Genomic DNA, 14,533 nt, shown 5'->3' with positions numbered 1-14,533 from the left:
TAGATAGACAGCATTTCTTAAAATAATGAAAACAATCTAAATTCCATAAAAACATAAAATTTGATTTTTCTTCTATTTTCTAATATATTGTGGGCTCTACTCAAAACCATTTCCGTATGTGACATCTCTGACTTCAGCCCACACTGATTTCTTCCTACTCTAGGATGGGCTGACCGTGAGCTGATTGTACACTGCATACCTCTAGGGGGTGCTGTTTACATCATATATTTTGTGTATGATCCCTGCATGTTTATTGTATATACATGCCCACTACAGATATCAACAAGATGTTCTGTGGAAGCGGTAAAATTTCCTAATGTGCACAGAGGCAGAATATGGACTAGTGATGGGGCTACCTTATCCTGACTTTTTATAGTATTTACATTTGTGGATAACAGGATGCTACAATACGTTGTTTATTTAAAATCACTACATTTGTATGTTTTCTTCACATTATATGAGTGTGTGGGTTTCTCATATTAGAAGGTAACATTACACATTTGTGCTTTCTTGTGGCACAAATAAAAGCTGGAGGTGTAGTATGATCTCAACAAAAGACTGTTAAACCGAGTCATAGGTGCACAGAATATTAATGACAGCAGAAACATTTGTAATGCTCAAGCATCTGCTTGAGGACGTTTTGATTGACACCAACCAACATGAGGAATTGTTAGGATAACATTTTTACTTTATTATTTTGCCTTATACTTACAAAACAATGTATATTTAATTTTTCTGACTTTGATCCATCCCCCCCCCACCGGGAATTTAATAATAAGAACATATTTCTTACATTTGGGACAGTTTATAAGCTGATATGTCAGTTAGGGATTGCTTTTAGCTCTATATAGCAGAAGTCTCATTGCAGTAGTTTAATAAAACAGGAATTCATTTTCCTCATGTCGTCTGGTCTGGGAGGTAGGCAGTTCATGGCTGCTCAGCTGTTTAGGGAATGAGGCTCCTTTTCCATTTCTGCTCTGCCATCTTGAGCATGTCGATTTTGCTCCCATGGTTACAATGTGGCAGCTGCAGCACCGATTGTCAAACTGCAATTCATACAGTGAAATAAGAATAAAAAAGAACAAAATAAGTTGACCGTATCTGAAAAAGTGTTCCTGAAATTCCCTCTCAAAATCTTTTGCTGAAGTTCCATTGGCCAGGACTATGTTATATGGGTCAACTCTCTTCTGAGAGATTTTTGGAAAGTGATTTTTTTTTAATTAGACATATTGGAATTCTGTTGGGAAGAAAGAAAGGGAAAATAAGAGACTGAAGAGACATTGTCTGCCATACCTAATATTGTCATTTTTAATGTATTTTTATGATGTCATTTGGGCTTATTTTCCAGACTACATTTAAATGGTTGGACTAGAGACCTGTTCACAGGGAATTTGCATGACTGGGAGGTGACTGAGCTGGGACAAAAAAGTGAGCCTAACCATGGGATGGTTTTGGGAGCCAAAGAGGCCGCCTTGCAGGCCAGTTCAGGGAACTGTCAGAAAGCGGCACATGTCTAACTATCACATACCCTCAACTGCTCACTTTGTTGATGGGAAGATCCAGATCTTATGGCAGTTTCGAGTGTCCCACTGGCTTTTCAGCTTCAGCCAAGGAGGTGATGGGATTTGTAGCTGATGCAAGCTAGCTATTGGAAATCAAGACAGCATGAGCCTGGTTCCGCTGCTTACAAAACATGTAAAAGCTTCTTTTAGTATATATACATTATAATCACTTTATTTTTACCTAGACAAATAATATTTGCCCTATTTTTTCCTTTGATTTTTAACTTTCTGTTATGGAAAATTTCAAATAAACACAAAAGGAGAGCGAGAACACAATAAACCTCTATGTGCACATCGTTCAGCATCAACGATTACTAACTTATGTCTGATTTTGTTTCATGTTTAGCAATGCCCATTACTTTTCCAAGATTATTTTGAAGCAAGTTGTATCATTTTTAATGAATATTCTTTTGTCTTTAAAATATAAGGCTTTTTGTTGTTGTTGTTGTTGTTGTTGTGATGGAGTTTTGCTCTGTCGCTCAGGCTGGAGTGCAGTGATGTGATCTCGGCTCACTGAAACCTCTGCTTCCTGGGTTCAAGCAATTCTCCTGCCTCAGCCTCCCAAGCACCTGGGACTACAGGTTCCCGTCACCATGACTGGCTAATTTTTGTATTTTTAGTAGAGATGGGGTTTCACCATATTGTCCAGGCTGATCTTCAACTCTTGACCATGTGATCCATCTGCCTCGGCCTCCCAACGTGCTGAGATTACAGGCGTGAGCCACCGCGCCTGGCCAACTATAAGGCTTTTTATGCAGTCCGTGTTTAGAGTTCTCTACTGTCAAATTTTGTCCAGGTTCTTTGACTAAAGATCCTAATGAGAATTGTACATTGTAATTCATTGCTACATCTCTTATCTATTTTTAATCTACAAGGTCCCTTCCCATTTTGTTTCTCTCTTGCAGTTTATTTACTGAAAATCCAAGTTTAGCAGCATTTCTTGTATTCTGCATTTTTCTATCTATATCTCTGTGTTGTCATTGAGCGAGTTTCTCTATTTTCTGTATCCTGCAACTTGATTGTTAGAACTAAAAGCTTAATCAGATTTATGTTCACATTTATTGATTTTTGTTTTTAAGAAAATTGAATTATTTACAATGATCAATGATCATTTTTGCTAACATAAAACATTCTTTGCAGATGACATCTTTATAACTCAAAGTCAAAGAAAAATACTTTGAATTCCACTGTTGACCTGAGTGTCTATTAATGAATGAATGGTTAAAGAAAATGTGGTATACATACACAATAGAATATTATTCAGCCATAAAAAAGAACTAAAATCCTGTCATTTGCAACAGCATGGATGGAACTGGAAGACATTAAATGAAATAAGCAAAGTGCAAAAAGGCAAATATCACATGTTCTCATTCGTATGTTGGAACTAAAAAAAATTGAACTCATGGAAATAGAAAATTGAATGTTGATTAGTAGAGGCTAGGAGGGGTATTGGGAGGAGGGGATACAGTGGGAGTGATTGATGGGTATAAAATACAGTTAGAGAGGTGAATAAGATCTAGTATTTGGTAGCATAATAGGGTGACTACAGTTGACAATAATTTACTGTATTTTTAAAAATAACTAAAAGAATGGGAGTTGCAATGTTCCTAATACAAATAAATGATAAATGTTTAAGGTGATGAATACCCCCAATTACCCTGATTTGATCATCACACATTATAGACCTGTATCAAAACATTATATGTGTCCCATAAATATATACGATTATTATGTACCCACAATAGCAAACTTTAAAAAACTTAAGAAAATACTTTGAAGCAAAGGGCAGACATCTTAATTCTCAAGCAGTGTGAAACTTAAAGTTTGCACAGTTCAACTTTACTGCTGGGTGTAATTTTATTCTGTCATACTCAACAGATGTTTTCAGAGCAAACATTATTCTAATAAAATATTATTTTCCCATCTCTCGATTTGATTTAGGAATTCTTGACCCATTATGACCACTAATGCCAGGAAGTTCTAATTTTATTTGTATCATTTTATTATACTTAGCTATGTTTTTTTTCTATTAACTAATTTAGCCTATGCTTATTTATAGTTTATTCAGATTGAATTGAAAGAACGTTACTCTCAATACATCAAAAAAATCCTGCATTAGATATTATTGACACATCGTTTAATTTTATATAAACAAACTTTACAAATATTTCTCTGTATTAAGCACAAATAAGGGTTCTTCTCACTTGCTTAAATCAGAATCACTTGTAAGAATCTAACTATATGCAAAGTTGGCTTTAAATTAGTTTACTCTCTTAAAGCTTTCCTTTTGGGTACTCAGTTCTTTTCATTACTGACCTATTTTTTCCCCATACATAGTGAAAAGGTCAGTGTGATCAAGATTTAGGTCTAAATTACCATAACTTATCAATTTATGAGTTCTCAACTCTTCCAACTTACTTAGATATCTTAAAATGACACATACTTGTAATATTTTTCCAGTTACAATTTGGGCCATTTTATGGTGGTAGTCTGCAAAGTTTTTTTTAAAAAGATAGAATATTTTAAAGTTTTATTTTATTTAAGATAGATATTTGGTAAAAGGTCTCTATATAAAAAGATTAATTAAGGCAGAGCAGCTGCCCTTAAAGTAGTGGGTAGAAGCCTGGAGCTCTGCGTCCATAGACTCCTCTTGTCCCTCTGTTACTACCCTGATCACCTCACATAAATTCTAAATCTTATTGGAGACAATTTGAAAATAATGCCTTCAGATGTCCCTGAGCTCCATATTTGTCCATTATTTATGGAGGGCGGCTATGTTAACTATAAGAAGGAATAAATAATATAGTTGGAGATATTGGTGATCGGGTCAGTCAATGAGACAGTAAAGTGCTTATGGCTTTCTGGTTTTCTCTCAGTCCTGCTCTTCCTTCTGAATGTTTTCTTTACAGGAATAAGGAAACCTAACAGTGATACCTGGTTTTTGACTTCAGCTCTAGAGTTAATTATGAAATGTAAATTTGAGCTTGTAAATCTTCTGAGATATTTTATGTAAATTTCAAAATTAGTTGGGATTCAGAAATTCTTGTTTAATGAACAAGAAATTCTTGTTTAATGAATGCTCTTTAATGAATTCATGCTGTAATGATCTAGAGAAAAACTCTATAACTTATTTGTCACTGTGTATTGTGGGTTTAAATATGGAGTCTTTTGGTCAGCAGGCCCAAATTAAATTAAGCAACCTTTCTAACGAAGACAGAAATGCAGAATACTTCATGTAGTCAGTGAATTATAAATGAAAAAGGATAATTAAGTTTGGAGTTCATCATCTAAAAGTGAATTGGCAAACTTGGATTCCTCACAACTTGAATTAAATATATCTCAGATTCAGGCCTTCTTTATTTACACAGCTACTTACTTTTCTTTTATTTTATAATTTCTCACTTGTCTATGAGTTCCTCTTCTCTAATTTATCCAGAATATCAATTTCTAATAAACCTTACCTTTAGTTCACAGGATTCTTACGTAGGACTCTTTTTAGTTCTCTATAGACAACCATATTAAATTTGAGTTCTTAGTCCAACATTCAAGTCTATGTCAATTGGCCCTACATACAGATCTTAGCTTCCCTTATCATGGACCTACTTTTCCATCTAGGCTGACATTCTTAGTGTTCCAGAGGTGAAAGTCAAAATGTTTAACAATTGTGGTAGCATGGCAATTGTGAGATACTAGAACAGACACTAGTCATAATGTTAGATCATTTCTAGAGGTTCCAAGAAGCTAGGGTAACCCAAGCATCAGGGCAATGGCTGGGTATACCAAACGGAACAGAAGTCTTTCAGTATTTTTAACAACTGGTGCAGTGAATACCATTAGCCAGTTCAAGGATTGCCTCAATTTAAAAGAGCTGTATCTTCCTGGGATGACCGATATTCAATGAGAGATGGCTGTGGGGGTTTAGTTCTAGACACCCCATGGGGTTGGCTAAAGCTGTCATTTGTTGCTGAATCACAGTTGGTTTTTCCTTCTGCCCAATCCTGCTTCCTTTTCTTTTATTGCATAAGTGTGATATCAAGTCTCCCCACAGTGAATGACCTGCCTGCTAATTGCCATCTCACACTCTGCGCCTCAGGAAACACAACCTGACAACTGGTGTGGCAAAACCATGTCTACATGTTATTTGGGCTGAATAGGATCCTGTGCATGCGTTTAAAAGTAAAAGTAATTTGTATACATTCTGTCATGGGGTAAATGCATATATTTTGGAAGACATGTTCATTGGCATTATCAAGTTTTTTTTTTTTTCTAATTCGAATAAATGGACTACAAACTGGCTGAGTTTTAAAGAAGTGGGGAGATATTATTTAAGCACTGTTCTTCTCCGGAGGATCTGGCCTTTGTGGAATATGACTTAAAAAGATTCCGAGCAATCAGGTTATAGCAGAGAATAACCAGCTTTGAGGAGTCACGGGAAGGAGTGCAAGAGGGGAAGAAAGGAGTTGAAAACAGCAACCACTTGGTTATAAATTTGCTGAGGACCAGCCTAGGGTGTGGGTATAGATTGAGAGTCTTAGTAAATAATTAAAAGAAATAGGAATATGTGATCTGAGCCTGGAAGAGTAGGTATCATTGAGGCCAGCTTCATGAGCATGTGGACTCAAAAGAATTCCACACTCAGAAAGGTTCCATGTTCAGAAGGGCTCCATGCTGGGTTTAATGCTCTTCAGTCACCATCTTGAAATTATTAATGACATTTTTACAAGCAGCTCCATATTTTCCTTCTGTACTGCCCACCCCCCAACATTGTGTAGGTGGTGTTAGATGTAATATTATAGCATCAACTCTCCTCTGTGGGAATGAGTGAGACTCTGTTTCTGATGGACAAAGGCCATCAGAGCCACAGTCATCCCCGGCAGACATTCAAATGTCTACTGGTATGGCAATTAAATGCCTACTCAAAGACCTGGACTGTCTTCTGCCAACAGGCTATTTGTTATAATTTAATCCACAATTTTTCATCAGAAAAATGAGATGGGAAACTGCAGAAAGCCTAGCTTTTCTTCACTTTAGAGTGCCAAGGAAAATAAGTAAAGCTTTACTCTGTGTTGTCAAAACACAGGAGTATATCTCTGCTTCTCTTTAAGCAAAGAACGTCAACTTTTTTTCAGGAGATGGCCAAATGCCATTTTTTTTTTTTTTAATAATCAAAAGCAAAATATGTTAAGCTTACACTATTTCTACTCCTCTTTCTTTCTCATATTCTAAAAACAGTCCTCTAGGCCTCCTCTCTGTTACACTGGAGTTATGGGGACACTTGCTGTTGGGGCCACTCCTGACTCTCTGGATGCTTGGTCCTGCCCTGGTTGCTCATGGAGAACTGTGCCCACAGTGTGAGTTTATAATATCTTACCTCTCTTCAGCACTTCAAGTGCTGTGTTTTCAAACTATCTAATAAATGCTTCTTGAACTGAACTGGAACATGTTCATAAACATTTTAAGGGTCTGAACTTTCAGGAGAAACTCATCTAAGTTCTGCTCAAATTACAGCCAAGGTCTATAAAGCAGCAAAATTTTCAGACTCCAAAATCATTTATGATTTGCCATCAGCCTACGGAATAGTGTTCTGATGATTTAAAGCCCATCTGTCTTCTATTCCTTGGGGCCTTTGAATTTTTTACAAATGCCTGGAGTTTCTGTTCGATGTCTTCATACTTCCGTATTAAAAGGCTACATTTTACTTTAGGCCCACTGGGGAGGGAGAGATCCTACTTCCTGTAATTGCCCCGGCATCTTCATTTGGATACATACTTTTTTCCTGATGAAAAAATGGAGAAAATGAGTCTCTCACATTTGCTGAGGTGATTTCTTCTTAGGGGATGTTGGTTATATGATAAAGATAAGGCAAGAGAGGCTGCTCTTATCCTTTCTTTAAAGAACATCATTGATGCTTGCCATTTATAGGCACTTAGAAATAAAGAAAAGTAGACAAAATTATTTATCGATAGTTTGATCTTCTGGTTACCTAAACATTGTTGATCTTTTGGTATTTTTATTTTCAGTTGTTTTTTCCTCTTGCATAGCTTATCATTTTCATTAGCTACTTTTGATTATGATCTCTCTCTATATATGAATTCTGTGTCCTATTGTTTTCATTTGTCACTGAAGCATAAATGTTTTCATATTATAAATTATTTCTAAATGTGATTAATCAAATTCATTAGGTTGATTTTCCAAGGTTATTATCCATGTCTCTATTGTTGGACACTTAAGTTATTCCAAAATTTTGTCATTATAAATAATTCTTCATGAATATACTTTTTTATAAAGTATTTTTTGCCTTCTCCACACACATTTCAAGTAACTAGCTAAGAATCAATACCCCCAAATGATAATTATTGTGACAAAGAATGCTGGCCTTTTAATTAGTTGATATCTTTCTTTTTATTTATTTATTTTTTTAGAGATAGGGTCTTGTTCTGGAGCCCAGGCACCATTACGGGTCACTGCAGTCTCCAACTCCTGGGCACAAGGGATCCTTCTGTCTCAGCTGCCTGAATAGCTGGGACTACCAGCATCCACCACCCAGCCCAGCTAATTTTTCATTTAAAAAGTTTTATTTTTGTAGAGATACAGTCTTGCTTTTTTTGCTCGGGTTGGCCTAAAAATCCTGATTTCAAGCAATCCTCCCACCTCAGCCTCCCAAAGTGCTGGGACTGCAGATATGAGCCATCATACTTGGCCTAGTTAATGTCATTTACACTCACTGTCACATTGCAGTATTGTTGATTTACTATAAAATATGAAAATATCTCCTTTGTAGAACACTCTTCAATTTTGAATATAATTTTTAAGTTTTGAAATTTGGTAGGTAAAAAGTGAATAATCAAACAACAAAAAACAAAAAATCCCACCAAAAGTTGAATTATGTTTACATTTTCAATAAATGCAACTTCTTAAAGCATTATGCAACTCAGTTTTTTTTGGTTTGAAAACTGACATTTGTCTCTATGGAGTAGAGAGGATCAGAAAAGAAGCATTAAAGAATCAGTAAAAAGTTAAGCCTCAGTGGCTCTTTGCACCTTTTAGGTGGTTAGAAAATAATGTTTATTGCTGCTTCCCCCAAATCTCCCAGTCCATGGTAGTTAGCTTGCCTGCAAAATGGCTTCCATCAATTCCTTCCATTCCTGTATGTGGTTACCACTCCCCCATTAAGAGGTGAAAACTATTTCTCCATCATCTTAAAGATGGCTGGCCTCTGATTGCTTTGATCAATATAATATAGCAGAAGGGATGCTCGACCAGCTCCAGGCCTAGACTCTAAGAGGACTGTCAGTTTCTGCCTCATTCTCTTGGTGTGCATGCTCCGGTGGAAGCCAGCTGACTATAAAAAGTCCAAGTGTCTGAGTATGCTGACTGTCCTGCCACATGTAGAGAAGTCCATGCTTGACAGGTAGGAGGCAGGTAGGAGAGAGTAAATGGAGAAAGGCCGATCTGGCACACCTCTCTCAGCTATTCCAGGCCATGCACTAGACATGTGAGTATAGAAACCTCAAGTGACTCCTGCCTCTGTTGCCATCTGAATGCCTCTGCATGAGATGCCAAATGAGGGTCATTCCACAAATCCCCATCAATCCTCATAATTATGTGAGATAATAGCAAAATGATTATTATTTTAAGTTCCTAGATTCTGATGAGATTTGTCGTACATTCATAGGTAAACAAGGCAAAATAATAAAGGATGTAAACCAAATGTCATCACCCTCAGTAATTTCATGTAGCTTCTCTTGCTCTTGAAGTTGACCATAAAACATATCCATTACTGGCTGGGTGCAGTGGCTCACGCCTGTAATCCCAGCACTTTGGGAGACTGAGGAGGGCGGATCACTTGAAGTCAGGAGTTTGAGACTAGCCTGGCCAACATGGTGAAACCCTATCTCTACTAAAAATACAAAAATTAGCCGGGCATGGCGGCATGTGCCGGTAGTCCCAGCTACTTGGAAGGCAGAGGCAGGAGAATATCTTGAGCCCAGGAAGCAGAGGTTGCAGTGAGCCGAGATTGTGCCACTGCACTCCAGCTTGGGTGATAGAGTGAGACTCCATCTTAAAAAGGAAAAATCCATTGGCTTTTTTCAATTCATTAAACTTGTTCTCAGAACTGTGAAGGGATTAGAGAGTTATATGAGTAATATCTCAAACCGGTTTCTGTTCTAGTGACATATTTTAAAAGAAATCCAAACTTTTCACTAAAGAGGGCTTAATTCTAATGATGTGATGAGAGACATCTACCAGTGGAGGCTGTGGGTGATAGGATGGAAGGAATGTTAAGATCCATGTCTATAGAGAAATGTTCTAGTCCTATTCCATGTAATTTTTATGGGACTGTCATCTTAGTAGACCATAGGAATGGACATATGTTCTAAGCTTGGTCAATCACGAAAACTGATCACCCAAGAGTGACAGGTCTAAGTGACAGGCACATAACCCATGCATATCAGAATCCTTTTCTTAAATTCTTACATGAATACATGAAAGAAAGAAAGCTCTTTTTATTTTCCCTACTGGAGTTGCTAAATCCAGACCAGGAAAACCTGAATTATCTGACTGACATCAACCCTACCTGCAAGGAAGAAGCTTGCCTCTTATAAGAAGAAAAGACCAAAAAAAACCCCCCAAAAAAACACTTGGAATTAGCACTGATAGATAAAAGTAAAAAGTCATGATGAATAATTTGTACTCCTGAATCCAGTTGTGCCTGAAGTGATTACCCCTTGACTTCCAAACTTTATTAGTCAATACATCCTTTTTCCCCTTTAAGCTAGTTTCAGTATGGTATTTGTTATTGACAACCAATAAAGTCTAGGCTTATACACTAAAGAATCTAATTATATCAATGAGATTTACCTTTAAAAAAAAACTTTTGTGAGATACACATGATGAATAATTTTTCTCACTATTTATATTGTAGGTAGCAACGCTGATTAGATAAGGTGCAGTTTCAGCCATTTTTCTGTCATTAGTACTGTAATTTCACACATATCTCTGAAATCCAAAAAAGAATATTATAATAAATGAAATAGAAATTTAGGTAGGTATAAGACAGCAAGAAAGACCACAGAAACAGATTCTTTGTGTGTCGGGTGAACATTTAGGACAGAATAGAAATTTGAAAACTTGACTCGCTGAGGCAAAGTCTAGTTGTTTTCCAATGGCAGGTTAAAGATGCCACTGAATGTTTTTCCATAGGAAATTTTATGATAAAAGTTCTCACCTCATAAAGATGGAAATGGCAGAAATAAGCATCGTAGATTTGGAGAGAGGTAGGTAGAACTATAGGCAGGCTATTTCGCTATCCAGAATTAAAGTGACAAGGGCCTCAAGTAGGGTGATGGCAGTGGGATAGGAAAGTGGGAATGGGAAAGTAATAAAAAAGGAAGAATTGACAGAACTTGTAGAACCTGGTGAATGATTTTTTTCTTTTTTTTTGAGATGGAGTCTCACTCTATCACCCAGGCTGGAGTGCAGTGGCGTGATCTCGGCTCACTGCAAGCTCCGCCTCCTGGATTCGAGTGACTCTCCTGCCTCAGCCTCCTGAGTAGCTGTGATTACAGGCGTGTGCCACCATGCTTGGCTAATTGTATTTTTAATAGAGATGGGGTTTCACCATGTTGATCAGGCTGGTCTTGAACTCCTGACCTTGTGATCTGCCCACCTCAGCCTTCCAAAGTGCTGGGATTAAGGCGTAAGCCACCGTGCCTAGCCTGGTGAATGATTTTGTTTTATAGGGATACACAACACTTTCTGCTTTCTTGTGGAGGGAGGCATCATTCTGGAGACATGCTATGTTTGAGTTACTGTGTCCTAGAAACTGGTCAAATTCTAGCTAGGGATTAGTTTGTCCTTCATAGGCCTGAGGCAGGTGATCCCACATTAAATTTCACACTAACCTGCTCTATGCCAGGAGCACATCATTTAGCATCAGGGTTACCTAGTTGATCACACTGAAAAATCTATTTCCATTTCTCTGCCAATAGTTGTGAACATATTTTAATTGCAGCATGAAATCATTTTGCAACATTTCAACAACGCAATTATGTACCCCCTGAAATGCAATATGGAAAGATATACGTGGGAGGAAGCCACTAACTCTTGATAAGCAAATGCTCCAATTTCTATGTATGGTTTTGATGGGGCTACTAAAACCCTGTTCTTCTCTCTAAACCAGCTCTGTATCAGTTAAGTGAGGCGGACAGTTGAATCAACTTGGTAGAAAATTAATACTCTTCTCCCTATCCCACCTCCTATGCCTATTTTGATCCCCATAAAATTCTGAATGTACACTCCTCTCCTGGGCCAGAAACATTGCAGCCGATGTGAGTTTAAATCATGATAGGAGGGAGACAGAGAAAAATAAAAGCAATCGTGTGTCTTTGTGTGTTGGGGTGTGTGAGTGTGTGTGTATATGTGTGTATTTCCCAGGCGATAACTGAAGAATGCAATAGGCAAGCAATAACCACGACATTTAATCAGGGATCTAGAAGCTTACCAACTGTACTGATGTCCAGAATTCAGTGTTAAGACTTTGTCTGAAACTTGTCTGTAAGAATGTGATGGGAAAAATGTGTGGTGCTTCTGCAAAATACCTTGTGATGATAAAAGCAAATGATTACCAACCTGAGGATCAAGAAATCAAAGCCAGCTAATACAAAAAGAAAGAAGAAAATGCACGTTACAGGCATACCTTGAAGACCACTGCAGTTAAGTGAATATTACTATAAAGCAAATGACATGAATTTGTTTGATTTTTCCAGTGCATACAAAAGTTATGTTTACACCATACTGTAGTCTGTTAAGCATGCAATAGCATTATGTCAAAACAAAACAATTTGCATGGCTTAATTTAAAAATAATTTATCACTAAAAAATGCTGATCATCAGTTGAGCCTTCTGCGAGTCATAATCTTTTAACTGATAGAGGGTCTTTCCTCAATGTTGATGGCTTCTGACGGATCAGGATGATGATTGTTGAAGACTGAGGTGGCCGTGGCAACTTCTTAAAATAAGACAACAATGAAGTTTGCCACATTGACTGACTCTTTTGTGAAAGATTTCTCTGTAGCATGCAATGTTGCTTAATAACATTTTACCCACAGTAGAACTTTCAAAATTGGAGTGGACCGTCTCAAACTCTGCCACTGCTTTTTCAATTAAATTTATGGAATATTCTAGTATTTTGTTGTCATTTCAACAGTATTCAAACATCTTCATCAGGAGTAGATTTCATCTCCAGAAACCATTTTCTTTGTTCAGCCATAAGAAGCAAACCTTCATCTGTTCAAGTTTTACTGTGAGATTGCTGCAATTGAATAATATCTTCAGGCTCCACTTCTAGTTCTAGTTGTCTTGTGACTTTCATGAAATCTGCAGTTACTTCTGCTACCAAAAGAAGTCTTGAATCCCTGGAAGTCATCCATGAGGGTTTGAATCAACTTCTTCCAAGCTTCTGTTAATGTTGGTATTTTGATCGCCTCCCATGAATCATGACTGTTCTTCAGAGCATCTGAAACAGTGAATCCTTTTTCAATTCACTTTGCTCAGATCCAGCAGAGGAATCATTACATATGGCAGGTATCGTCTTTTGAAAGGTATTTCTTAAATAATCAGACTTAAAAGTCAAATATTCCTTAATCCATGGGTTACAGAATGCATATTGTGGTAGCAGGCATGAAAACAACATTAATACCCTTGTGCATCTCCATCAGAGCTCTTGGGTAAACAGGTGTATTGCCAGTGAGCAGGAACATTTTGAAAGGAATCTCCTTTCCTGAGGAGTAAGTCTCAAAAGTGGGCTTAAAATATTCAGTAAGCCATATTATAAACAGATGTGCTGTCATCCAGGCTTTGTTGTTTCTTTGTAGAGCACAGAGAGTAGATCTGACCTCATTCTTAAAGGCTCTAAGGTTTTCCTGAATGATAACAGCATTAACTTCGACTTAAGGTCACTAGCTTAAAGGTCTTTGAAACCTTAGAGGCAGGCATTGACTTCTCATCTCTAGCTATGAAAGTCACAGATGACATATCTTCTTATAGAAGGCTGTTTCATCTACGTTAAACATCTGTTTAACATAGCCACTTTCATCTATTATCTCAGTGAGATCTTCTGAATAACTTGCTGTGGCTTCTCCATCAGAACTTGCTGCTTCACCTTGAATCTCATGAACTAACCTCTGCTAGCTTTTAACTTTTCTTCTGCAGCTTCCTCACCTCTCTCAGCCTTCATAGAATTTGAGAGAGTTAGGGTCTTCTTCTGGATTGGGCTTTGACTTAAGAGAATGTTGTGGCTGGTTTTTTTATGTGATCTTTTATCCAGACCACTTAAACTTTCTCCATGTCAGCAAAAGGGCTGTTCTGCTTTCTTATTATTTGTGTGTTTATTGGCATAGCACTTTTAATTTCCTTCAAGAACTTTTCCTTTGTGTGGGGGAAACCAGCCCCACACCACCCAGCGGGTACCCCGAGTCTGGCAGAGACAAAGGTGTTAGAAAGAGACAGAATAAGCGTTTAAAAGGAGGCTCCAGGGGACCAGAGCGTCGGAGGATTGCTCATGGCCCAGAGCTCTTGGGCTCCACCCAATTTATTGGTTTACAAGCTTTTTGTTCTTATGGCAGATGGGAGGGGGAGGAAGGGATGAAGAAAGGATTAATCAGTGAAGGAGAACTCGAGAGTCATTCAATAACATGTATAGCAGTGGTGGTTTCTGTGAGTTTCCTTGAGCAAAGGCGTGTGTCTAAACTACTTAAGGTCTTTAACCTATTGGGACTGAAATGGGTGGGAGTGGGTTTCAGGCGGAGCCAAGATGTTTGATTATACTCCACTGCTTCAAGAACGTGTTATCTCCTTGAGCAACCTGTGACATGCGGCTGGGCTGCTATGCTCTCGGGGCGTAAATTCATGACGGCAATAAGGAGGCTTTTCTCCTCAGAGGCCACCCATGGCTTCCCATGGGTGTCTCA

The 14,533-nt window shown here is 37.7% G+C and overlaps 1 long non-coding RNA gene across 1 annotated transcript; it reads right to left on the bottom strand.

Annotated features, from left to right (window-relative positions):
* Window positions 1–755: 755 nt before the first annotated feature.
* Window positions 756–5,171, bottom strand: LOC117095415. The gene is made up of 3 exons (XR_004441968.1): window positions 5,024–5,171; window positions 1,529–1,645; window positions 756–1,046 (listed from the first exon to the last, which is right to left on the bottom strand). It is a non-coding gene; the product is annotated as an uncharacterized LOC117095415 (long non-coding RNA).
* Window positions 5,172–14,533: the final 9,362 nt, after the last annotated feature.

This window comes from Trachypithecus francoisi, unplaced genomic scaffold (genome assembly GCF_009764315.1).
Source record: "Trachypithecus francoisi isolate TF-2019V2 unplaced genomic scaffold, Tfra_2.0 Lachesis_group13, whole genome shotgun sequence".
Classification (NCBI taxonomy): Eukaryota; Metazoa; Chordata; class Mammalia; order Primates; family Cercopithecidae; genus Trachypithecus; species Trachypithecus francoisi.
The sequence above is the reverse complement of the archived record's forward strand: the minus strand, read 5'-3'. Positions and strand labels throughout refer to the sequence as shown.